This window comes from Copidosoma floridanum, unplaced genomic scaffold, assembly GCF_036245765.1.
Source record: "Copidosoma floridanum isolate Cflo_tuat_1 unplaced genomic scaffold, Cflo_Japanese_pri ptg000022l, whole genome shotgun sequence".
In the NCBI taxonomy this organism is placed as follows: Eukaryota; Metazoa; Arthropoda; class Insecta; order Hymenoptera; family Encyrtidae; genus Copidosoma; species Copidosoma floridanum.
In genome coordinates this window covers 1,346,138-1,374,106 of record NW_028321899.1, presented here as the reverse complement: position 1 = coordinate 1,374,106, position 27,969 = coordinate 1,346,138, and positions in this window count along the sequence as shown.

Genomic DNA, 27,969 nt, shown 5'->3' with positions numbered 1-27,969 from the left:
ATCTTACAAGATTCTGACACTGCATGCAACTGTTTCTTTTGACTTTTTTGTCAATAAAAAAATTATATCTTATTGTTACTTGTAAGATGACTTAAAACTCTACTTGCAATTACTGATGGCTTCTCCAGACTAAATCCCTGTAAGTCATTTCAAGCGAAATTCTAAGTGGAATTCTCGTAAGCACGGTAGCATTTGTCACCCCTCTCTTTCTCGATTTAAATGCACGAAGCAGGCCATTTCCTTTTTTATTGGATAAATTAAGTATTAAGCTATGACCAACTAAGCTAGAAGTTATTGTTTAAAACGATGTACTGTGTATAAAATACGAGAAATTTTTATTTTACTATATTATTCGCTGATTATCTGATGTACCAAATTGTTGTATGGATAAGACTAAAAGGAATAGGGAAATCTAATTTTATTTCATTAAGTATATTTACCTAACGTTGCATTTAAGCAAGAGTTAATGCAAATATTTTAAATCTCCATATAACTAAATTTTCTATCTTATTTATTTTACTAATAATTTTTAATACCAGTTGTCACTTTTTGTAATCTTTGTTCGATCTTATTATCTTACTGTAAAACTTGAATGTTACGAAGTGTCATAAGATGCCCCACTTAATCTTGACAGTTTGTTATTTTTGAAGTGTCTGTAAATGCAGAATAGATATTAAATTTTTTTCATTAAGTGGTATTTTATGAGATTTTGCCCTAGTCATATATAACATTAATTTGTTTATAAGCTTAATTTTACGCATAACATAAATTAGAATTATATGAGTTCGGCTGAAATAGAACATGTAAACCTCATTTTTGTTGTTTTAATTATAAAAAGTAAGACAGATGTCCTTTAATTCTTTTGTTGTATTTAAAGACCGTTGTATTAACTTAAAATATATCCAAAGAATATAGACAGTTTGTATAAATTTTTTTTTACTATTTAATGACCCATACCTTTCCCCGAATTCCTACGCAACACTACAAAATCTAGAATTTTGGTAGTTGATGTTACAAATTTAAGGAGCAGCACCACTGAACCTTCTGTTTAGATGATAATAATATTGTCCTTTTACTAAATTTTTTAATAGGAGACCACAGAAAATGATAAACATTTTAGCTTTTCTGCTCAAATCGAGATCATTGGCTTTAGATTCTCATCATCTTCTACATACTTGAAATAATACGTTAACTAACGTAGATGACCTAAGAGACTTGTCCAGCAGAATTAAAGTTTTCTTAGCTTACAACATTGCTTGTTTCTATTCGGAGCATAATCTAACACTTGTTGAAATAAGTTTAATAATGTTCTTCATTTTTAAGCCTATTTTTACTATAAAATAGATGTAAGTAACTATTATATACCCAACACATTTTTTGTATTAAATGATTTACTATGAATCCTGACAGATTCTTTATCTGAACATAATGGTTTTTTAGTTCTGGAACCTTGTAATTTCTTTTCTTTATCATACTGATCATTATAAGAATTTTGCATACACAGCAAGTTTACATGGCTACTTTTCTTTATGCAAGTGATAAGGCACGGTGATATTAAAAGTTTGTCGCCATACTTTTTCCAGATATATGGATCATTTTAGTGAAAACGGCATATTTTATCTCCCAGTTTATTACAAAGTTATTTAAGGAGATATCAATCTTTTAACTTTTTAGATCATTTGAGGGTTATTTACTGCTAAAAGTACAATAGAGCTTAGATTATTACGTAGTATACCTCTATTTTTAGATGGAAAAAAAACAAAATGAGCATTACAGGCTCATGTCCCATTCTAGAATGCGCAGTTTCGACGATGCCTAGAATTGAAACATAGAGTTTATAATCTTTCTACGATATACAATATTAAAGTAATTGAAAAAAAATTTAGTTGCTCTTAAGGTTGCGTAACTGGAATCTTATAAATTTAAAATATTAACGAAAATACTCTCATAATCGCACGCAACTGAATCAGGAAGTTTTAATTAGGGTGTTTTGTATTCTGCAAGGGACGGAAATGTAGCAGGAATTGTTTTTTATCTTTTTATTTAAATGAGCCAATTCTACAGGTTCGCGAATCTAAAGATTTTGTCTTTTTAAAATAAAATCTAAGAGTCCGTAAAGCTAAAGAACGTTATCTTTTTTAAGCGTTTGGTTATAGACTCAGAAAGTGGTGGGTGAAAATAAAGCTATTTTATACATTGAATCAGGGCAGTGGTAAAGATTATTTTGTATTTACTGCATCAAAATCTTGCTCTTTCTATAATTTCATAAGAGTCTGAATCGTTATCCCGTAACGATACAAGCCACATTTTATTTGTATTGAGTGTCAGAATATCTACCTGAATAGTATAGTATACAACAGTAGGAACAAAGTACATCATACAAGTACAAAATTAAAGTTAAATTTTCACTGTGAGTGTCCTAGACTCGATAATGTTCTGGCAGCTCTTTTCCCTGGTCACGAAATGTCGCTCAAAGGACCGACGTCTTAATCACCCTTTATTTTGTTGGAGATATGACTCAGCAGATCTGCTAATACAGAGATTTTGTAAGTCGAACGACCTGTATTTCCGATTTGGTAGTCTTCTTGTGCCAATGTTCTCTCTCAGCCCTTGGTTCCGCCGATAATCTCTCTTTTTTCCACAACGGCCACGCCTTCGAGCCAGCCATAGTTCTCTCTCTCCAGTACAGGAAGAGGAGGAAGAGAGGGCATCGGCGTGCAAGACAAATCTCACACAGGTATGGCAACGTACTTCAGACATATGAGTCGCATCTTATCGTATGCTCACATGTAACCTTAGATAAGGTGGTAGAGTAAAATTAACTCTACATAAAATTGATCCTTAAGACATTATTTTGAACTAAATATAAAAGTACGCGTGAAATATTGCGCTTAAGGATCCGAATTTGACAGAATTTATATTTATTAGTTGGGTAAGACTAAAAATTAGTCTGATTACAGGATTGTCATTTTTATGAATAAACTTTTTTATACATGATCAGGGGACTTTTTTTATATAAGTCACTGCTATATAGTCTTTTACGCAAATAAACACGAATAAACTCATGAGTAGGGCTACTTATGAATATTTTTAGAAGCAGTTGAAAATGACGCATTTAAAATAAAAGCCTTAGGTTTGTTAAAAAAAAAAAGAAATTTAATCCGAAGATATACATTTTTTTATTATTGAACTGAATACTTACTGTTATACATGTAGAATACAATTCTGCCAAATACTAGAATACATGAAATTGAGGACCCTAAGCAGTTATTGGGCAATATTTGGACAATAATATAGAGGATCCACCTCCTCAAAATTTAAATTGCAAGTACAAGTTCCCATAAATGCTTTTACATCATGAATGCATAGTTGTCTGAGTGCATATCATTAAAGTATAGTATGTATGGTCTGCTTTGCAGTCTAGTCAAAATAGTTTCAATTAGTTTTGTTGTTGTACCGGTGATTAAAAGTAAGCTATGGCAAACAGTTAATGTTTTTAAATACTTATTTTTTGATCTGCAAGGCTGAGATTTCTATTGAATTTTGTAGCTGACAGCTCCTTTTATAAAATTCCAAGGATAAATTAAAAATCTTAATGTGCAATTAAAATTCCCTGATATACTAACTCACAGCTAACATTTTAAAAAATAAGTAAATCCTAAAATTGAAAAAATTTAGTAAAAACTCAAGAATAAAATGTACAAATGGAAAAATGTCTTATTTTTTATTTTCTTTCTTTCTTAACAATAAATGTCCCAATAATAAGGTCTTGTTTGTTCCTTGTTAATTAAAAAATACACAACAGACATTTTTTTTTCAAAGCTATGTTGAAAAAAGGTACCGACACTCATCATATCATCAAGCGAGAATAAACAAGATCTTAAACAGTTATATGTGTAGGTCACATATCTGATTTCTTACAGTTCCCCTCATATTATTAATTGATGTGCTAAGTTAAGCTTGTAGGCTTATTCCTTAAGGTACTAATTATATAAGTCCATTTTTTTTTTTTCAGTATAATAGATAGTTAAAAATAATTATGCTGCAAATCTACAAGCATTGTGACTAAATCTGTGACTTAATCTATTTAAGCGAATGAATATTTTAATTAACAGTTTTTTTAAATATTTGAATAGTGCTAAAAATGTCATTTCAAGTAACAAACAATCTTTAAGTTATTGATATTTTCTATCCTAGTTTTGCTTGTCTTGCATACAACTAACAACGAAGCCTTTAAATATGTTTGAAGGTATGTTGTAACGTATCGATTTAAAACAGTATTTTTAAAAAAAAACGGTTATTATTGAAAAGTTGTATTATTTTCTTTCTTCAGCTCGTTTAAAGAATTAGTTTTAAATTAGACATGCAGATAAAAGATTAAAAGTAAAGGACTTTACTATAACCTGTCACCTTACTAAGAATCATTCATTATACATTCTTATAATGGTTGTTCTTTTAACCACATAAAAAAAAATAAATAAATAAAAAAAAAAATCAAAAAACGAAAGCTTAATCCTTATTAAAATACATTTTCCCTAATCCATATAAAAACCATCGATAGTCAGAGATAATTAATAAATTTTTCATACATACCTTGTGAAGAAGTTCGGGGTAATGTAGAGAATTTCATTGCTGGCTTAGAAGGCTTCGTGTGTGCTAGAAAATAAATAAAATAAATTACAAAGGAACTTTTAAAAGAGAAATAAATAATGTTATATTATAAGTAAATGAAGACATGTTTAATCTCTTACAGTATAAGATTATTATAATATATCTGCTAGGAATATAAATGAAAACATGCAAAAGTACTAAAATGTTGTTATTAACTGTAGTAGATAAGCCATGGCGATTCCAGCCCAGGTGGACTCGAGTCGCCAGACAATTTTGGCCGACTCTTTTTCCACGGCAGGTGACCCCTCTTTTCAGGTGGAGTAGTCCCTGCTGCAGCTAACGGGCGAGCAGGAGCTGTGGCTTCCTAGCACTCCTTCTGCGTGCGCTGCTTGAGGTTGCGTGCGCCACTTGCAGCGCTGTTTGAGCTTGCGCGCTCTGTTTGAGTTTATGCGCAATGTGCATTAGCACATGCAGCGCCGCCTGCGCCAGCTGGTGACCTGCAACGCAGTTTGAGCTTGCGTACGATGCAATGTGCATAAGTTGTCTACAGCACTGGTTTGCGCGTGCTGTTTAAATGTGCGAAATCGTGTGTAGCTTGTGCACGCGGTAGTTATGTGCATACAAAAACATTTTTGTATTAGCGAGTGTGTTGCATGATAATGTACGATGTGAAGTGGTAGAAATATAATTGTTGAACATTTTTTATTTTATTTCGAAAATAAGTTTGTATTGAATGAAAAATAAACATAACTAGAAAAAGAATTTCTTAAGCATTTTGTTCTAAAAATACACTACAATGCATTCTGAAAGCTCTATATTATTATCGTCATTATCATTAACATTAACCCATTTCATACTAAAGTAAGATTTTTTTATTTGCTTCACATTATGAAGAGCACACATGGATTTGTAAGCTCTGTTGTGATGTGTGCAAGTAGTAATCAATCTTGGCAGTTGGAACGGTAGGTAGTCTGTCATATCAGTGACGTTAATGCTAAATCTTTTAAGCCATTTTTTTTTGAAATTTGTTATCATTTATTTACGTCATAAAAGCTAATATTTACCATAAGCAAATATTTTTAGACAGTTTTTATACTTATTATTTCTTTTTCCTCTCACTCTATATGTATCTTCAATAGACAAAGCAATTAAAAAGTCTTGTGTAAAATAAATGTTTTTATATTAATAAAAGATTGTCCACGTTTCATCCCTCAAGGAGGCCTCTTAAAGATATATCAACCTGTGCAGGATTAATAAAAAGTAGAAATTTAACATTTGTTTTACCTTAATTAAATAACCATACTTTAAACTATGGGAATCTACGATATATGTATAGCCCTGTCTGTATAGATGCCTCAAGCACTCCCTGCAATTTTTAATCGGTATCTTAACTTCCACTTTTATATTTATTCCTCAAAATAATAGTGTATGTGTCAAAAAAAAAAAAAAAAAATTAAATAAAATTATTATATGTACAATCTTGTGAACACATAATTGAGTGCTTACCGTGAATTTTTCGGCCACACTGACCAGACATATTTTCGAAAAACCTTTTTACCCTAAACATATCCAAAGATAATCTACACGGATGTCATAACCAGGCAGTAGAACTACCAAAGACAGGAAGGGCCAAACTAATGGACTGACCATAAGTTACCGCCATAGTGCTTTCTTACATCGAATATCAACACATCATCAATGCCATTTTATTTATGAATGTACAATCAATTTTTTTGGCCTCTGAAACAGTTAGTTAGCCATTTCTCTGGTCAGTAGCACTTCCGTAGTCCTAACAATGCAACATCCCATGTCCCCCGCGCATGAAGGTGTATTAGACATCTGATTAAGCCAGCAAGTCTACTGTATAAACGACTATAATAAAGCCTTTACTTTAATATTTTATACATCAAATTTATAAAAGTTTTGTACACTTCCAAAAAGTTTTTGAAGCCAGATTTTGTATAAATACTGTAACGGCAACAATAAATGTGTAATATTTATAAAAAAGTCCCTTTGAAATGAGAACTTTTTCGTATCTAAGACTTCTATTTTCTTAAAATTACATAAATGTCCCTGTACTCTTCAATATTTTGCCAAAACTGATCGATCATCATTGTGACAAATATTTTTCGTGTGTTTTTTTTCTAATTAATAACCTTCTAGAGGTTTGTCTAAGGTAGCAGGTTTTACAACCTTTGTAAATAATAACATTTACTACAATTTTTTATCGGTTTAAATTGAATCTTTGCAAAGTTTTATATTGCCCAATTTATTACAGAAAGTAAAAGTGACGGAAAAGCCCATATTATACACGAGTTTTTTTTTTAAAAAAGTTGTAAATTTATTATGTGGAATGAAAGTTAAGGGTTTATAAATTGTTACTTTTTTTAAGGTAGACTGTTAAATTTGTCAATCCTGTTTAAATATCCAACTTCATTTTTTAATACTTGTCAAGAGAAAGAACTAGGGAAACCGTTATTTTTAAGCATTTCTCTAACAGTAGTAAAATTTTTTAGTTCTGAATATATTATTAAACAACTTTAAAGATTTGTCAAGTTAACCTATTATTATTGCATTTTTAGAATAGATATTATGATTTAAAAAATAGTTAAAAATTATGCCTAAAAAAAAGCTGTCGCTATTCCAATCAATGGAACAAAAATCATTCGCTATTCTTAATACTTTCAATAGATTTTGGTTAAAAAGTATTATGTTAAGGCTAAAATTATCAAAAAATTTTTTTTGTCAATCAAAGAAGATTTACCTTTATAATCTATTAGAAATCGTGTAGTAAGTTTGCAAATTTTTACAAAAATTTTTAAAAAATGAAGCAATCAAAGACAAGATCAAAACAGTGTATGCATTAAAAGTAAGTGCCAAATTTTAACTCTTTTACTGTAACAGAAATCAAGATATGGAGTGAATTAAAAAATGACAACAAGCACACACGATTATTTATAAATTTTACTCACTACATTGCCCTCTGTATACAGCTTAGTAAGTGCTTTCTACTTGCACTGTTGTTACTACAACCAGTCCTCCAGTTACGCTTTTGGCCTTGTAAAAAACGAAAGGTACCACTTACGTACCACCTAATGAGATATAGTGTTTTTGCTTTTTTTTACAGTAGTTAAGATTTTATAACTGATGCCAATACAAAACACTAAAGTTTTTCTGCATACATACATACCATCGTAACAACAGCTCTTTAGAAAAAAAATTGCTGAAACATACTACTAAAGAAATTTAACCGGAACTGTAAGCTACAGCAATCAAAAAAGGGTGATAAAAAATAAATATACTGGAAAAAAAAGTCTCTTTTAAATCATTTTCTTCGTTAATTGTAATTGACATGCTAGACAAGAGGCTGACATCTTACTTTTGGATAAATAGTCTAATCGCATCTGCCTGAGTCAGCAATTATGAAGATCAAAATCCACTTTCTTGACTGACTGTATGTGTAAGAGGCACAAAACCAGTTACCCCTCAACCCTTAGTATAAACATTTTAACTGACATACTATATACGTGCATATATACATACACACAGTTAGTAGAGAGCTATGGCGATTCCAGCCCAAGTGGGCTTGAGTCGCCAGGTGATTTTGGCCCACTTTCTCTCCATGGCAAGCAGCCCCACTTTTTCAGTGACGTAGTCCCTCCTGCGGCCAATGGGCACGAAGGAGCTGTGGCTTCCTCACAATCCTTGTATGGGCGCTGTTGAGGTTGTGTGCACCACCTGCATCGCTGCTTGAGATTGCTCGTGCTGTTTGAGTTAATGCGCAACGTACATTAGTGCTTGTAGTGCCACGTGCGCCAGCTGATGACCTGCAACATAGTTTGAGTTTGTGCACAATGCAATGTCCAGAAGCCGTCTGCAGCGCTACTTTGCGCTGTTTGAATGTGCAGAATCGTGTGCAGCTTGTGCACGTGGTAGTAATATGCATACAAAAAATTTTCTGTGTTAGCGAGCGCGTTGCATGAAAATGTAGGATGTGGAGTGGTAGGGAGAGAGTTTTTGAACTTTTTTTTTTTTGTTATGAGTTCACATTAAATAAAAAATGTACACAATTTACAAAACAAGACTCGCAAAGCACACATAATTAATAAAACTTTTTATTAGATGTTAAATGTTACTCGCCCTCCATGTTGTAATTATGTTACAATTTATGTTAAAATGTTTAAACAACAATAATAAATTTTACAATGACTAATGAATATGGATACATGAAGTGTAAAAATAACAAACAGAATACCTTATTAAAAACTGTGAAGGAAACTTTAACGTTTCAAGCAAATAACTCACACGCGAGTCAAAATGGCAAAGGCGCTCACATTATAATCTACACTATTGTATCCATATTCATTAGTCATTGTAAAATTTATTATAATTGGTAATAAAGCCTGAAGAGGTTGACACTCAAGTCGACGAAACATTGCTAAAAGAAAAACCAAGAGTTTTATTATTTGTCCCAAAAGATCAAGAAAAATACAACATAAGATATTTAATACAAATGAGATATTTAACACAACGAGTTTTATTGATTATAATATCTTATTCTTGAAAAATATAAAAATTTAGCGGAAAAAGTTTATTAGTATTATTTTGATCATGTGCTTCGCCTAACCAACGACGTCGTAGCTGGCAATCTATGTAGGCTGCTGCTTTTCTCGTTTGAGGCGTTCATATGCTGCACAATATGAATCGCTGTCTTGCTTTGATGACTTGATTGATATGCTAGTCAGAAGGCATTGTTTTAGTAAATGTGCTTTATGTAGGGCATAAAATAGTTTTTTCTTTTTAAAATGATTTTGTCCATGTAAAAGGCATATTGTACAAGAGACTTTGACTTCGAAGTCTTTGAAAAGACGATGCATTTGCGCCAAGTCATTAACTTTGCGTGACAGGATTATACTAATTAAGCTTCTTCACTTCCACAAGTATAAATTCTTTTGAGGTTCTTAACAACAGTTATAAGATAATACTTTAAATCATTTAAAGTAACATCACCCCCAAACCATTTAATAACGTCGACGTCTACCGTCCGGTAATTATTATGCTTTTTTATATCTGACGGTGAATCATTGAAATTGCAACGTGGCTTGATTCTCCAATGATCAACAACGTTTTCTTGCAAGGAAGCCACTGAAAACTCTTTTGGTATAAGTATTTATCAGCATTATAAAAGCCGTGGATACTAATAATAAAATCCATGATGTGTTTAATGAGTATTTTTAAATCGTGAATATTAAAAATAAAAATTATTTTTCCTAATGTATTCTTCGTTTGACAAGGCTTTTTTTCACTGTTGCTGTTACTACTTGTGTCACATGGGTAAAGCTCAATGAATAATAAGATACGACCTGCATTTATCACATCTCTTTATCAGAGCTAGTGGCATCTGCCCACCCACAGCACTGCGTAAGATTGCGCAATCTCTCTCTCCATGAGCGAGTATGACATGCAGCTCTTCTTCTCTCTGAGTGCCTGAGCTGCTCTTGTGATAATAATCGGATAGTTGGATAGCCTAAAAGCACAGCTTTAATTTTAAAAATCATATCTCTATCTTATTCCAGAATTATAATTTACATATTTTAACAGTTCATTAGTTCTATCATCAAAAAATTTTTTAGTTAGGACCACTTTATACTTTGAACCAAGCATATTTCTTAGATTTAATTTTAAAATATATTCAATCCCTTATTGCAGTAACATTTCCAATAGCACATGAAGAGTTAATGTTGAAGGCATGGTTTTTGCATGGCCAACAGTCGTTGTTGAGTATTGGAAGCGATGGGCATCCATACTCCTAAATACTCACAACTCTAAAAGTGTAGAAAACATGAATGACTTGCACTTTTATCACATTTTATTGTTAGAGTGCATATATACATACTTGCATGATAGTATTTCTTCTAGGTAATTTTTTTCTCAAGACCCTTGACAAAAACCGCTTCTACGTTAATGAGTTGAGTTTAAAATGTTTTACGTGCTCTTTCATAGGAAAAGTCTCCAACAATTTAGCTTATACAATGGAAATTGGTTATTAACCAGCAATTATGCTTTTTGTCCTCATGTAATAAAGTCTGCCACTTGCAAGGTAGCATAAGCACTATTACAACTGCCATGAAATCTCTTTTTTTTCCAAGTTTATTACAAGAAATTACTTTGGAAATGCACTAAATATCCAATAAATTAACCCCCTCCTTCATGTGAATTATGCATGTTAAATTTGTCTGAGGTCTGAAATAGCCTTCTCACCAGATAATTTTTATTGACATAAGTCATGAAATTTGGAGACCCACGGCCATGTCGATGGAGAATTTGTATACTATAAACTCAGTGGTATAATATAGGATAGCAAGTTCTTTGGAACATGAAGTAAATACATACTTCGGTTATCAAATTAAAGCTTTAGTATTTTTTAAATTGTTTTTCTATTCATAAGATTTCTTTTCTTCAATACAATTTTTCAAGCTTTATTTTACAATTTATACCCAACAATAGAATAATTAAAGTTATTTGAAGCTTAGTATGCAACAGACTTTTTTAATTTTATTATTATTTATTATGTCCTCCACCCTCTTCCTCTTGAATACATAACTTACTTCGCATGCTATTTCCGGAGATAAGTCCACATTATCTTTAGGCAGCTGTAGAGAAACAGAAATTGTGACGAAGTAGTAGTAGTAGTAGTAGCAGTAGTAGTTGTAGTAGTTGTAGTAGCAGTAACAGTAGTAATAGTAGTAATAGTAGTGATAATGTGAGAATTCTTGCCATTCAGTTGACGTAAATATAAATTTTGTAAATTAAAAAATAAAAGTATAAATCCTTACCATCAGTCGCTGTCAATATAAGTTTTGTAAGTTCATAAATAGTAATGTTTCAAAATATAAGTTTTAACCCTGAAATTTTGTAATTAATTTCTTATACAAACAACTGTCAATGTACACTTTCCCCCCTGCCTCCACCCCATTGCACCGTATCCCCACTGTTTTCCAAAAAATTTTGTACAATAATAAGACTTGAGCTGCTCAAACACGTAATTTTTATGAGTAATTTGAGTTAGCTATGGCTACTGCTACTGCACAATATTTTAAAGAAATGGCTCCCAGCTATAAAACACATATTAGCAAACCACAAGTACAATAGTTATTTACGTAACAAGTGTGGAAAAGACGATTTCCTGCACGAGTCGTGACTGACTCGCGAAAGTGGCCGGAGTTAACAAGAACGAGTGCCAGTTGAGCACACAAGTGCGTAGCACGAGTGTGATCGCACGGTACGAAATACCGTCACCGGCCACGAGTGTGAGTCTATCACATAAGTGCTGGAAATTGTCCTGCATGAGTTGCGTACAAGTTTTTTCGCAATAAGTATGTTGAAAATAGGTGCTTTCTACACTGATATTAGTGTGTAAAATCGATTGATGCAAGAAAATAAAGAAATTAATTACGATTTTCTCCAAAATTTGAGTATTTATTTTCAATATTCTCTCTATGTAACATTTACATTATCACTTGATACATATTACAATCTCATGATCTCTAAACTTAACGTAATTCAAAATATTTAAGTTATTTATTCGTCCAACTATTGTGAGTACTGTCAAAGCCCAACCATTTAACAATTTAACAACCATTTAATAAGAACTTGATTGCCACGAATTTAAAAGACCTTTTCTATAATGTTTACATCAGGATGTTTTGATTTCTGCAGTTATTACTCGTACAAACCTCCAGAAATAAATTGATCTTGATAATTCTTTAGATGATACGTCGTTGGATCTGTTACTGTTACTCATGTAATTGTAAATATTTCTATCAACCTATTTGGTGTACAACCTTTCTCGAATGCTTGTTTTGTCCTTCTCACGCGTACTTTATTGCCAATTTTAAATTTTGGCTCACTGCTATTTTTATATCTTTTTTTAAACTTTTTCAACACTTGAACTTTATTTCCAGAAGTAACGTCGCTCGGTTTCAAACCTATTGTTTGGTGTTTCCTATTGTGATATAATATTATCAACTTTTGTAACAAATTCAACTACTTCTCATTGTCTTGCAAACTTAATTTTTTAAACGTTAAATCTTTTAAAGTACGATTAAATCCTTAGCATATTCATGCTTCAAGACTGCGGTAAGTTAAGTATAAATTTATTTTACAATTTTGCATAAGATTTTAAAAGTTTGCATTGTAAAAGCCTGTGCCACGATCAGTTTGCATGTTTACTGGCACCCATCCTTTTTTCAATATTGAATGCATTAATACAGTTACCCCTTCACCAGTCTTTTTCTTGACAGGTACAGCGCATGCATACTTGGAGAAAACATCTATTAGAGTGAGCTTATACCGATACCCTTTGTTTTCACCCGCGTAGAGCTGCATCTCTACAAGGTATGCTTGCCAAGTCTCATGTAAACCACGTATTTTCGAGTTTTGGCGAGAATATTCACGCTTTTCTGCCTTATGCATTTCCTCAACGATTGACGTTCAAATCGTTGACGTTCATTAAAAGCATTTTGTGTTATTACGTTTTCACATGATTTAATTGGTTTTGGAAACCATATTACTGACAAAAATCAATGGCACCTAGAATGATTTTAGAAATATTGTTATGTTGAACATGAGTAAAACGGTGTGAACGTTTCCCATCAAGCTGCATATTTTTCCATAGAATCAAAAGAAATATCATAAAGAAAAAATGTCTTGATTTATTCATGGTAAGGAATACGATTTACGTTTACATTTTCCTATTTTAAACTACGGACAGCTACTAAGCTTAAAACCGTTTTGTTTTTGTTTTTGTTCTTCGACTTCGTTCTAGCCTTTTTTCAGCTAAAAAGTGATTTTTTTTCCTTTTCGACTCTTTTTAACGATGTTCCTATGTATTCAATTTTTTTAAACATTATATATTGCATTCCCACTATTTTTCTCTAATCAGCTTAAAAAAGTCCACTGGAATGTCATTAAAAAAAAAAAATAAATAAATAAAAAAAAATAAATAAAAAAAAAATCTCTGTCCCTGTTCTGTACAGATAGAGCTACTTAGCCAACAGCAAATATTTAACAATGACTATCTCTATGTTTTTATCCTGTACCTTTCAATGATAGGAACCACCAAATACTTCTTTTCAAAGATTTTAATCTTCTTTGCAAAGCTATTGCAAGGTTCTACGATTGACGATCTTGCTCTTGATTTCAAACTTGTATAAAAAAATGAATCAAATATGTGACTTATCCTTCGATCACTTTCCGTCAATACTGTATAATAAATATACTTTATATAAAAATTTATAATTTTGTCGTTTTAATGTACATTGTCTTTCAGGCAGTATAAGTCCACTGGACGTAGCGATATACCATCTCGAATAGGTTGTATTGGGTATATTAGTACACTGTGAATATTATTTATCAGGTCAAATTCTTGTGTATAATTATAGTGTATTGAATATTGAACAGAACCACTCGCATGTCTTCTGGATTTTTTGCCTGTATCTCATTTTGCATGGTTCTTTTATTATTATCGGATTTTTTTTTCATTTGTGCCACGTTACTTTGTACTTGTGAAAAACTCTAAAATATTATCTCCGTACATTTATAGAAACATATTTTGTTTTAATAAAGAAGTATATGCATTGCAAAAAACGAATGCAGAGCCAAAGAGGACCTTACAAGGACCTTAAATGGCTGTAAAAATAAAAAAAAATTTTTAAATCAAGTCTATTCAAAGTCTTACTTCATACGGTATACTGTCCACCCAAACTACAGACGTTGATATAGTTTCTACTGTTTTAGGAAGCTCATTTTTGCAGTATAAACAGTACTTAAAATCTGCTGAGTTTTGTTTGCAATATGGGCACTTGGCTAACAATCCTTTTACATATTCGGACTCCATCTGTGAATCGTTTGGTGTTACTTTTAATCATAACAATTGACGTAATTTGATGTAATTAATATAAATTCATACTTTTCGTAATTTTTCTTTGTCCTAATGAGGTCTTAAAAAGTTGTGACAGTTGCATTGATCTAGCAGAATAAGATGATGTAATAAACTGAACATCTGAAAATGCTCAAGTCCTGCAAGAAAGACATGAATTAATATGTGTGTATAACGTGTCAATACATAACTTTATAATCATTGCAATGTGAGTTTTGAAATTTTGCATAGCGCGAATAATGTAACGTACAATGACTGATTGTCTTCGCTCTTCATATCATCCAATACATCTGTTATGCCTAAAATTAAATTAGTATTATTTTTGCTATATCCATCGAATTTTGTACGTTTACTAAACGAGCGGCTTAATTCATGCAAAGTACTTCGTTTTCCATGTGAGGCATGACCAATCTACAAGTTGCCAGAGCAAAAAGCATTATTTAAATAACAGGCTTTAATTTCGATATTATTCTGTTATCATATCCAACTGAATTGTAGTATTAATATGCTAACTTTGAATTTAAACTTACAAACGCTTTTTCAGCCATTTTAAAACACTTTTCGAAATTAAGTGTTTTTATAATAACAATATAGATGAAATTGATCAATACGAAAAAGTATATTTTTACAAGATCCAGAACTATCGTATTAAATATTATATCCAAAAATGTGATGTGTGAAAATTAGATGGTGTAATACGATGTTTTAGATATTTTTAAATGATTTTTGTCAACTACATCGTTAAGAAGGCATTTTAGAAAAAAAGTGAATGTACAAAACAGTTTCATTTTCATGAGTTCTCCAACTTTTGTAAATAACATTTTGTTTTTGGATTATAGTTTATTTCTATACCATGTAAAAAATTTTTTTTCGCTGTTTTCGCAAACATTTTGGTTCCTCGAGCGTCTGCATTGTGATTTACAGTAAAGTGTACGGTAGAAAAAAGTTATATTATAACAAGATCTGCAACTGCATGTTTGAAGGAGAAAGTGTAAAATATATGTGAAAAAAGTTGGCGCTGAAAAACTGGTTTATTGTCTCAGAAGATTGCATTAAAAATGCTGTAAAAATTTTTTCTTTTAATAAAACATGTCCAAATCCAAACCATCAGCTTAGACATTTAACTCGAAGTCACGAACAAAAGTTCAACCCATTTGGATCATAATTACTTGAGTTAGCCGATAAACTTGATGACGCACATACATATTTTCATACATACAATACGTGATTAACTCAGATCACCCTTACACTAATTAAAAAATTTATTTCATATTTAAAATAGACGATTTATAAGCGGTTACACTTTTTTCTCTGACAAAACTATAAGGCACTCCCATCCATCGGTCATACTTGAAAACAGATTGATTCTCTCTAATATTTTTTGGACTTATTAATACTGTTTATTCAGTAGCGCAACATATCTCCCTTTTGTTATTTAAAAACGTCTATTTCCAGACCATTGAATTCATAGAAATTAGAGACTACAGTACACAAAACTTGAAAAAAACAAAATACCATTAAATAATAGAGATAAATTTAAGACGTTAGACAATGTTACACTAAAATTGGCGTTCATGTTATTGTTGGTAAAAAAAAATTGAAAATTAAAAAAGGAAGCACACATTTACATGAACGCCAAGCAATTCTCTACTTTCTACATATTTTTAAGTCATACCTGAAATGATAGTTTACCATTATTACTTTTATCAAGAATACTAGTCTAATCATGTTTGAAGTAAACAATGACTGATTTTAACATTTCCAGAAAATAGAAGTAACCCTTTCCTTAATAAAATTTTGTTCGTTGAATAATGATGATAATAAAATTATTTCCTAACATCCTCAAAAATTTTTAAGCCATAGAATCCTCCTATTAACTTTGTGTACTAATTAACTTTATTATTTTTATGTCTTACCACTTTCAGGGATTGCTTGCGAGTTACTAATTTCGTTGAATTCGCTTGCTTCAATATTCATCTGACAAGCGTGATCACTGAAACTCGAATGAATAGGCCCATATTCTTTTGGGACTAACTTATATTTTCTTATCAAACTTTCATTTAATTTATCATCAGTCATAATTTAATAAATATTTGTAGATATAGTGTTACTAACGGCCTCAAAATTACATCTAGAGAGCCACTCGGACGGTTCAATGTTACTTATGATGGAGCCCTTTAATAACTAGACTTATTTTTAATACAGTAATTATAAAGGTTATTGTTACATAATAATTCGTGGTGATACATACTAGGCTTGCCATTGGTTCTACATAGTGACATATTGACTCACATTGCAATTCAGAATCAAGCGAGAAGTCGAAATTTTTTGGTATAACTATTTCATCGGTGGTACTGGTTATTGCCATCTGCAAAAAAAAATTAATCTGTTTTGTACGTAATAAAAACCCTATTTCATCATTTGTTTGATAAAATCCTGTTCATACATCAATAATATGATTTAAAAAAGCGTAAAAGTTTTCTAAAAAGGTCAAACAAAATAATCAAAGTTGAAACTTTTAGATCCCATACTATTTAAATGAGAAGTTAAAGTGTGTATGGTGGTACGTGTTAACTTGCCTTTTTGGTTTTCCGGCTATACATTACTATTTAAGGATATAAATAATAGTTTTTTAGAGTAGAACAGTTTTTAGAGGGTCAAAAAGTTATATGTACTCGCTAAAAACATTTGTATAACGTACTAAAATTATAACCATGTTTTTTTAGGATTTGTTTGAATGGCAGTTGAAAAATTGTTTGCCATGCATTTTCACCCACATGGTATTATTACCATTTGCCACGGTTCCGGATGATTAAAAATTTTTGAAAAATTTATCTGTACTGGCTAAAAAGATTTGTAAAATATACTAAAAGTATAGCTGGGTTCTTTAAAATTTGTTTAAATGGCAGTCAAATAATTGTTTGCCTAGCACTTCACCTGCATGGTATTATTACCATTAATTCAACTGTTAACAGATAATGGAATATAATACCTTTTTGAATAAAGATAAACTACCTTGATGAAAAAAAAATGCTCAAAATTAAAATCAGCTTTGAAAAGCCGTAGACCCCATAATTTTTTAAACAATTAAAAATGTCAATAAAACCACGAAATCAAAGGCAATGCAGTAAAGAAATTGTCGACTACCAATTGAACAAATCCTAAAAAATCCAGCTGTTATTTAAGTATGTTATAAAGATATTTTCAGCTAGTACATCTGGATTTCTAAAAAATTGTAAATCATCCGGAACTGAGGTAAATTTTAATAACACTATGTAGTTGACAGTGCTCAGAAAAGTTATTACGAAGATTACTAACAAATAATTAATTCATATTTGTAACGATAAAATGTTACTTTGATTTTAAGCACGGTATTACTAGAAGCCAGAAGTAGTACGGGCGCTAGGGGGGGGGGGGGATTTGTATGCAATTTTGGGTCCCCTCGGTAACTTGACGTTATTTTATATCTTTGGGGTGCTGAATCCGAATTTCGAGGTTACCAGGCCCAACTCCTTGTAAATTTTGAAATATAACTAATTTTTGGTCGAAAATTAGCTTTTTCTTCGAAATGAAGCTTTCCACGTCATTCTACGTTGAAATTTAAATGTTTTTGAATATTATTAAGACGTATTTGATGAATTTCAAGTATTTCAATCTCTCGAGTAACAAGCCTTGTGTGTGAGATAGTTAATGTGAATAAATGTATGCAAAGATTGTTTTGTCTCTTAAATCAAAAGTTCGATGTTACTACGCCCAAAATATCATTTTTAATATCAAGCATTGCTTTTTATATGCTTCCAATAAACCAGTGTATGATAATGATTTTTACTCTCCTTAATCTTAAGTTAGAGATCTCATCAGGACCCAGATTTTGCTCAATTTGAGGGTTAAAAAGTTTTTTAAATCTAAATTATTGTTTTAACTAATAATAAAATATTGTTTATTTACACTTTTTATTTTAGTTACAATCCAAAAACTTGTATATTATTTTCAAGATACAAGTGAGTTTTTCTCCTTGTGCGCTTGGCGCGCCAACCCCGAAATTATATTTATTTTTTAAGGTCAATCAAATAAATTGAATATAAAGTTTTCAAACAATCTACAAATTAATATGACCATGTACTTGATTTTTTAAAATCTAGTTTTTTAATTTCTCCACTCTTGATTAGCCTCGACCGATCGCAAGAAATATAAACGCTTTAGTCACGTGACAATCAATCGTTGATATTTGATTTACCGTGATCTAAAACGTATTACCGATCAATTATAAATTTTAATTAATGTAGATGATAATTTTTTTTTGTTCTATCTTAATTATTTTTGGCTTAAAAATTGTAGTTAAAATAAAATATTTTTTATTAGGCCTAGTAACATTAGATTTTTGATTTAACAGACAAAACAATCTTTTTATACGTTCATTCACGTTAACTATTTTACACACAAGATTTGTTATTCGAGAGACTAAAGAGTTTTAAAAATCAAAAAATTTGTCATAACCTGTAATGTAATTAAATCTCGGACTGGTTATCTGGAAATTTATTACATACATTTTATGAAGGGGGCTCCAGCTAGCACTGGTACCAACCCGAGAATAATTGAGTCAGTTGGTATCACTGCTGTAAGTATATATATATATATATATATATATATATATATATATATATATATATGTATATGACGTGTGAGGGACTGCGAGAACCATAATGTATATATATGTATTGCTTCATACCAATCGACGACTAGATCAGTACTTTACGGAATATCTCGAATTTTCCCAGGGTTACCTATATTTTGCAGAATACCTTCTGAAAGCTGAGACCTATCTCTGAAAAACAGTTATTGTCCCAATATGTTACTCCTCAATTATAGTTAAAAATTACGACGTTTTTACGTTGCTCCATGAGAGATTGTATATAATGTGTGAACTTTAAGAGCAAATACCTCGAAATTTTCCAGGATTTGAGGGGTAAATAAAGACACCGTTGGAATCAGCGGGTTTTTTTCTATTGATTAAACTATCTGTGACCTCTTAGCTCCTCCCGCTGGAACCCCCTTAATATTTAAACACATTCAAATTCCAACGTAGAATGACGTGGAAAGCTTAATTTCGCAGAAAAAGCCAATTTTCGATTAAAAATAGGTTATATCTCAAAATTGACCAAGAATTGGGCGTAGTAACCTCAGAATTCGGATTCAGCACCCCAAAAAACATAAAATAACCTCAAGTTACCGAGGGGACCCGACATTGCATACAAAACTCCCCCCCTAGCGCCCGTACTAAAGCTGCGATAACTGTTTTTCATTTGGAAAGATTACAATGGTTTTTTTCCTTCAAACCTTTTGTGATGCTTAATTTATGTAGTAGTATTAATAAATAGCATTATTACGTTAGTCATGTGCTGTCTTACAGTAGAATTTGAGTGAAGAATAGCTAAAACTATAAAAGCTGACGTAAAATGTATAGAAAAAATGTCACTCACCTGAGAAGGTTTTGCCTTTGATATTCTTGTTTTTTTAGTATCGCTGTGAGAAATGTTTATTTGATCAAGGAATATCGGTAACAGTTTTTGGATAGTTGAATTATTTTTAACTTTTTTCATTAAGATAGCTTCCTACAATAACAAAATACAACATTATTTACTTTACTAAAAATATAAACTATGTCTAAAATATACTAACAGATCAATCTCCCTCCAATAAAAACTGAATTATTCATACTATGGGTATATATATTTAATTCAAGATATTTCATGGTCTGAGTGGAACTATTCTGGTAATTGAAATGCATTAAATAATTAATAAATCAAGTTATTATGAGGGACATTATACACATATTTGGATTTGTTACCATTGACTTTAGTGACATAAGATACTACTTCAGTATCATTATTATATTATTAGAATTTCGCGCAAGGACAATTTAACATTGATGCTAGGAGTTAATAATACTTCCTTGGAAGGATACATTGTTACCGTTCGTGACGATAAGAAGATGGGCTCCGTCACTTATTGCGTTATGCTTCCAGACGACCCAGACCTGTACAGTACTTTATTCCTATACCAATATCTAATAGTTACGCATTGCTATCGTAACACTTCTGTGACGAATTTTGATAACAGGGCTCCAACAATTTTAAAGTTTTTTGTTTCTCATTGCAACATTACCAAATTATATTATGCAAAATACATGCAACAAGTTCAAAAATTTCTAATGCAGTATTCACCAGAAAGCAAACGAAATGAAGTTCTTTTTTTTAAATTAATAATTGTTTTTGTTCGGCAGAAGATATAAGCGTACTAAAGATTTTTCCACCAGTGTACACAATCGTTCAATAAACAGCAAAGATATATAATTTTTGAATAAATAATATTTTTTAGCCAGATGTATTTTATTTTATAGCCAGATATATTTCATTTATCTTTACATAGTGTAGAAAGTTATCCATTGTCCAACGTACATGGACACTGACATCACACATTTTTTTATACATTAATATGTGAGCATCTGGAGTGTTTTCTGTTACCGTACTATCATCACTTCTGCAATAACCTGTTTTGACAGTTTCCCAATTCACCTGTATACATTTGTATATTTATATATTAATTGAGTTTTCGTCATACAAAAGAGTAATCTTAGCATACGCGAAGTAAAAATATTTCTACTTCAGGCGTTTTTGATGGGCTTGGGTGTCCTTAGTATACGAAAACTACAAAATTCTCCATACACAATTGCTTTACAAGCGCCCTCGAGCCCAAAGACGGCCAAGAGAGGTGCATGTTGTGTTAAGAAAATAACTATTGTGTAGCCAACGTATGAGATAAATAACTTATTAACATTATTTATAATATTAGTCATGTATGAGTTACAAAAAAATAAGGTGATCCGTAACAAACAATTCTTTCAAAAGGCACAGTGACGGTACAAAGTTTGTTGTGTTCCCCATACATTCAAACATACCACTATAATCGTGTGCTCAACAAAAATTGATGGTGAATTTTTTTATCAATGTTTTTATAAAATTGATGGTCTGATTAGGAGCCCTTCCGAGGTGCCCATCTCCGATTTTGATGAAATGAAAATATGTTGTAGAAAATAAGAAATAAAGAGACACGTACTTTTTTGATCGATGGAGAAGCATTTTTAGGACGTTAAAAGAACCATGAAAAATTGGCTAAATGTATAAAAAACAAGGTCTTTGCAAATAAGGCACGACTGATAAGAGGGAGTATATCACTGTTATTACTATACTGTCTCAAAAGTTTGTATATTCCGGTGCAAGGGTAATGTAAAATGTATATATCAAAGGGTACAAAAAGAGGATAGCCTCAGAACTCAATGATTTTGGCCTTTGGCTTTGCTGCGAGCATCAATTGTATGAAAACGATAATTTTGCGATTATTAGGCAGTTTTTGCGATTTACAACGCCAATTTGATATCATCACTAAATATGTAACAAAAACCTTCCGACGTGGAAAAAATTAATTTTAGCGTTTTTTGAGCACCTTTGGGCTCACAGAACGTTTGGGTTACATCATGGACCAAAATGTAAAATACGATAAAGTTGTATTTCAATCATATCCACAACTTTTGTCTTTTGCAGCAAACCTCAAAAATATCATGTAACAAACTACAAGCCACAAAACTATTGTTTATTCACTGAAAGTCTTATATTAAAACGACTACCATCTTTTTTTCTAAACCGATTAACCTTGCCGATTTTAAAAGATCACGTTAGATTTAAAAGACGAAACTTTCTGACAAATTTCAGCTCAATCCGACAAAAACTGCATGAGTTAGTCAAAATACTTGATTACGCACCTGATGCCCAGGTTTGCGATTGCAATTTTATTTTGATTAAAATTTTATTTACACAAAAACAATAAGTTTCGAGGGTATTTACATTTTTTGCTATTGTACAACTATTAGGCACTTCTGACTATCAGTCGTGCTTACAAATTTTTTTTGGTTTTCTCTACCAAAAAGTATATTTCAACTTGATGTAGGCGAATTTGTAAATTTAGTATTCAAAAAAACTGAAAACAAAAATTTAACTTAAAAACATTATGAGTTGCAACCCTCTAGGATCCAAATAATTGTCATAGATCTGCCATTTCATATCACAATTTGGCTTATGGTTACACGAATATTTACTGGTTTTTCAAGGGTATTAAGAAAACTTCATTTTCAATGTTGATTTCTAATGGCTGTTTTACCACCGTAACAATGCTTGTCCACCGATAAAAAATACGTCTCTTTTTTTTCTACACCATATTACAGTCCATAAAAAATGGAGGCAAGTACTTCGCAAGGATTTCTTATCAGATCATCAATTTCTCAAAAAAAAAAAAAAAAAAAAAAAAAAATTATCTTGAATATCTTTCAAGTATTCGATTATTCTGATACTGCAGAGGGTATGGAAAACACGACAAACTGTAGCGTGACCTTAACTTAAAAATTTATTTTCAAGTAATATGTACGTTATGCATAAAAAATACCTTTATTTTTACTTTAAGAATTTTATTCCAAAAACATAAATAAATAAAATATCCTAACAATACGTAGCAAAACCACGGAATTATCGTAGCTTAGAATAAAAAAATATTTATTACTAAAAAAAAAAAAAAATCAAGATTAACAATATCCTACCAATGAAACTTTTTCATCATTACACAACCTCCACTGATTCCTTTTAATATCCTTGACACACGCATAGTTATGTCCTTGAGTGAGATCATTGCCAATGTGATAAATAACCCCGAATAGTGTATATTCTTTTAAATCTATGTTACATTTATAAATAAATAAGATATCTTGAGATTTATTTAAAATAGAGAGATGACTCTCAAACTAACAGGTGCATCTAGTGTCGTGACGGTCACAAATTCAAAACAAAAAAACCGGTTGTACAAAATGTTGATATTAAAAGATTACTCATAAATACACAAAACTACTAAGCAATTTAAATTAAAAGTTAATTAACAGTTTCAATATATATCATTTATTTATTACCTTCGATTCTCGCTAAGGTCTCTTCAGAATAATTTTTATTTGCAACGTAAAAATTATGCTCATGTAGTATTCCAGAAAACGAAACTCTATGCAAAATAAGTGTTTAGGATGTGCTTAAATTATAAAAAGCTTTTTTTTTTTTTAATAAACATGAAACCTACTGTTATCATCGTCTTAAAAACATTTTATTTAGAAATTGTCTGTTATGAAAAAAAAATTAAAAATAATTTATAATTTTCCACCTTACTACGCCAAAAGACGACTCTTTTGTTATGTTAACTGGACTTGCCTAGGTACGTACGTAATCTACTATTCATTAATATTTGTTTTTTAAATACAAAGCAATACTGCTTCTCCAATACTGTGTTCAGTTCAATATTTTATTAAGTTATCTTTGTAATTGATGTTTTGATGTGTAATTATTATGATTAGTATTTTTTTTATTATTATTATTATCATTATTAATAAAGTCTAATGTTTGAAACAGAGTGCAGTTTTATGTGTAAATCAACTTTGACAGAATTTTATGTTTTAATAGTTTTTAAAACTAAATATAAGATAACCTAGTAATCGTACTTTTATTACATTTCCACGATTCAATCATTTTTCTAATGATTATTGTTTTTATGTAATTATATTATCATTCTTAGAGAAGTGCACATAATAAATTACTTAATTAAAAAAAATTAGCAGTTAGTATAAACTGAAACAACTAAGTACTTGTACCGCATCCTGCTGAAACATTTATCCTACCATATCATATTATATTACTTAAATGTGAATGCATCATCAGTGGTAAAGACTTTTAACAAAATAATGATTATACCTGTATATTATTTGTTTTTACGATAAATACAAAAGTGTGACATACATTTAAATCAGTCAATACCAACTCCTGAAACTCATTTGCTGGCTACTCTTCAGCAAGATGTACTGTCATCAAACTGCATAAGCCAGAAACAATTTGATGATTATTGTACGCATGATAAAACATGAACCCTTGACTCTTGGATTGGTGGCAGCGTGAAGTATTTCATGATAAAAGTTTTGAAAGTACTGATGGAGATAGAATCTAAAAATAACAAAACATTTTAACACCAAATACTTGGAACGAATAAAGTAATAGATACTGTAAAGTAATGGTTCGTAAATGCCCATGCACGTAACACCAAAGCAAGTTTTTGTACTATGCACTCATCTAGAAGATTGAATAGCTGCCTTTTTCCTTGGAAATGAGTAAAACAAGGTTTTGGACTATTCTCTTGATCTCATTTTTCTATCTTCAAAACAAAATAGTATTTGATTAATAAATGGGATTATTGAGATCGATCTGTGGTGGTTTTACTCTTTGGACACTACGGAATGTCTCCTGTCGAGTGAAACAGATTTCTATCGACTGGAACAAATGAAAAAGTTGGTTTAATTTGACACTACACGTTGATAAACTAGAAGATAATATTTGTCTTACCATTTCTTCGTCTCACCGCATTTTCTTATCACTGAAATAATGTGATGCAGAGACAGGGCCCTTAGATCGAGAATGACACTATCAATGTTTAAATCACATAATCAGTTAAAGATCAAAAGCACAATAACACAGAAAAAAGTTTTTTTATGCAATATTTTAGGTAATAATTGATCCATGAATAACTGTGATGGGATTTAAATTTAATGCAACCAGATACTTTTACTTACAGCTTACACTTCATTCTCTTCAATCAGATTTGTTGAATTAACATACGATTTTGATTGTAATCTGAAAATCAATTTTTATTTAATAACAATGGACTAAAAGCTAACATCAAGTATATCCATAATTATGTACAAACAAGCCAACTAAAAAAGCCGTCTGCTAGCCGCACGATGACTGTAGGCTTGTTCGTTGTCGTCGATGAGCTAAATGATAACCGGATCAATAATGCAGATTCTACAATTTCCCTGAATTGTTGTATTTTAGTGCTTATTACTTTGTAATTTAAATATTACAGTAAATTTTCATCGCAAACAATGTCTTGATTAACAAGGCATATTTTCTACAGTAGAATCAACTTGAAATGACTTATTTAAATGTTTTGGACGAACTACATGCAATATACATAGATTGAAATAAAATTTATCAAAGACTTTTACATTAATTACGTGTTCAGAGTTTTATTTTTTACCTATTTCATATCATCTTTGACAACCAGAATTATTATTATTCTCAAATTGCGCAAATATGTATACGTGACAATTCAAATTTCACGCGCTTTATTTTCTATCACGAATAAGAACCCTGGTGCGTACCTACTACAGTACATTACACACACACGCGCTCACGCACGCACATATGCGCATATACATACACGCACAGCCACACAGAGATAGAGAAAGAAAAGGAGAGGCTTTTTCCAATGGACATTTTTTAATAACTTACGATATCGTGTTTTGCTCATGATTGTTAGGACTTGAACAACACCCTTGATCTTTGGAACTATTTTAAAGGTTCCATCAATAAACATGTCATTGTTGTTTTTGAATTCATTTATTAAATTATCATCCACTAATCAAAGGTAATCATTTTGAGAAGACGTTTCAATCAAGATGGCTGATATAGAAGATCCCTTTTTTTTCCTTACAAATTAAAGTGTCAGGGTCACTTTTTACATAACCAGCAAAAGCTTTCAAAGAGCTAAACTGATCTTGAATTTCAGTGTATGTTACAGAACTACTTTTTGCTCTTTGTAATGTCTTCTTTATTGACAGGTTACTTACTTCATTAGAGACATCCTTATTTCTGAGATAACAATAGTAATATTCACTTTTAGTTATAATTGTTTTATTACTACATCAAAACGTTAAATATATTTTTCTTTGTACAGTGCGATTTGCACTATGGGTCCCATTCTATGCAACTCAACGTGTACATAGTACATTAATATCCTAAAGTACTTAATTCTCTCTTTTTAAAGGTATTAACTTTGCGGAAGTAGCAAGACAAGTTTTAATATAAATGCTAGAAGGAAAACGAAGAAAAGTACAGTTTCTTGAAATCAATTAGTGAACGGTGAGAAAAATGTAGGAAAAACGTAGCTTATTATGTTGTAAGCAGTGTATATCATGCGCACATGCCAAAAATTTTAAAAAAAATAGTTTAAAAAATGAAGAACTTTTTTTTGTATTAATAAATAATTTTTTTTTAAATTTGAGGGCTGTTAATAGTATTGAATTGATTTTTCTCAACTTTGTCGAATACAGCACGAGTCAATGTTTCCGAGTACGTTGCTGCTTCTGACTTAAGCACTTGTCGCATACTTTTTGTATCTAATCATTTATGCTAGCTTCGTAAGCACGTATGTGTGTCTTTTAGTTTGATACTTTCTGGAACGTGATTTTCATTTCTGTACAGTTTAGCTTGATCTCTAGTTTAAGAGCAGCCATATCTATATATAATATGTACAAGTAGACATTGCATTAAAAAAAAACAAAATTATATATAAGAACCAAATAATTCAATACTTATTATACAGTTTCGTGACTCAAAAATGATAAAAGAGTGCTAAAAATTAGCGTGGTAAATTAATGAAAGCAAGAGTAACAAGAACATAGTAAACTATTATTTTGTAATAGTAAAACTAAAAATATCCAAAAGAATGTAGATTACCTTGTTTTTTGTTTGTTTTTCGATCTGTAACTGTATCCCTCATAAAAATACTGGGGATTTTGATATTTTTTTTTTTTTGATACTACTGTAATAAGTGAAGCTAAATAAATACAAAAAAAATACAGTTATTGTATGAAATATACGCATAGGCATTGATAAATACTAAACAATATTACAGATGTGAATTTGGGTTTGTCGATTTTGTCAATGTTTCTTGGAGGGTTTATTTTCAGATTATGAGTAGTCATTGAAAACAATCTGGAATGATTGACTGCGAAATCTTGTTTTTAATTTGGCTAATTTAAAGAATAAACAATTAACAACCTAACCTATTCAAAAAGGGAGATTTGAGTGGGTAAGTCTTATGGATTAGTCTTGAGTTATAAATGTTTTTTAAATAATTGTTGTGATACGACTAAACCCTTTGTATTAATTTATTTAACTAATTACTGATTGTATTTTTAATGATTGACCAAATAAAAGATTTACTGTTGAGTATCATGAGAAACTAGAAATGACGATGACTATTAAGAAGCATGTTTGTGAAGAAGGAAAAATGTGTTATTTTGCTAAGAGTACATTTAATAAGGCGTATTTGTTAATTAACTGTATAAGGAACAGGAACTTCATAAAATACGTGACAATGAGATTGCTAAAGGTAAGAAGCTTGAGTCAATATCTAAAAACTCATTGGCTTAGAAACAATCGGCAAAAAAGGTATCTGTAATCATTGTACTTGAGTTGGATGTTGCTTTGAAAAACAAA